A 932-nucleotide genomic window follows, 5' to 3' on the forward strand; every position below is an offset into this window, starting at 1 on the left:
TCTGCTATACCAGGTGCAACATAAGCAACACCTGATTATCCTCATGCACCTTGATCACCTCTGCCAGGATGTACCCGTGTGCTTAACTAAAAGAAATAAGTTAGCTGGAATTCCTGTGGATGTCAGCTGGAGTTGAGCCGCAAAGCACTGCAATAACTAGTTTATTCCAGAAGTAAAAAAAAAAAAAAAAAATCGGGTATACTGTTGGTGCGTTTTCCTTTTTTTAACTTACGAAAAATTTATAACGGGGGCTGGGAGGGGGAGAACTTTTTGTTTGTGCTATTCGGAGGGAAGCCCCGAAGGTGCTGCTGGACGTCCCTCCCCCCCAGCCGCCGGCTCTGCCCTCCCTTCGGCCCAGCGCCGCTCCCCGCCCCACGGCCGCAGCCGGTAAACTCCCGGTTACTTCAGTCACCTCTTCATTTCTTAATTAAACGCCCGCAACGCACCTGCGGCTCACATTTCTCTATCTTTAACGGGAAGCGAACCCCATGTCGGAGGGCGGCGCTGCCTCCTCAAGGCGGCGGGGGGGGGAACGGGAGGGGACGGGGGGACACCGCGGTACCAGAGGCACCGCCGACGGCGAGTCCGAGCAGCCTTCCGAGCAGAGAACAAAACCCGGTGATTCTCGCCATTTTTTCCAGAGGGGACGCGGGGGTTACAAACGGGGTCCAGCCGCGGCCGAACGGGACCCCGGCGCTGGTGACCAAGGGGCATCGCGTCTCCTCCTGTAGCTACAAACGCCGCCGGGAGCGTTAAAACACCCCGAAACCCCCGACGCCGCCGTTTCACACTCGGAAGCTTCGCCTCCCAACGCACAGAGGGGCCCCTCCGCGCTGCACCCCCGCAAGCGGCGGCGGGGCCCGGCAGCGGGGGCTACTCCCGCACCGCCGCACGGGCCCTGGCCCGCCGAAGGGCGCGCAGGAAGGGGCTGA

The sequence above is a fragment of the Calidris pugnax genome, unplaced genomic scaffold (assembly GCF_001431845.1).
Source record: "Calidris pugnax isolate Ruff unplaced genomic scaffold, ASM143184v1 scaffold95, whole genome shotgun sequence".
Lineage (NCBI taxonomy): Eukaryota > Metazoa > Chordata > Aves > Charadriiformes > Scolopacidae > Calidris > Calidris pugnax.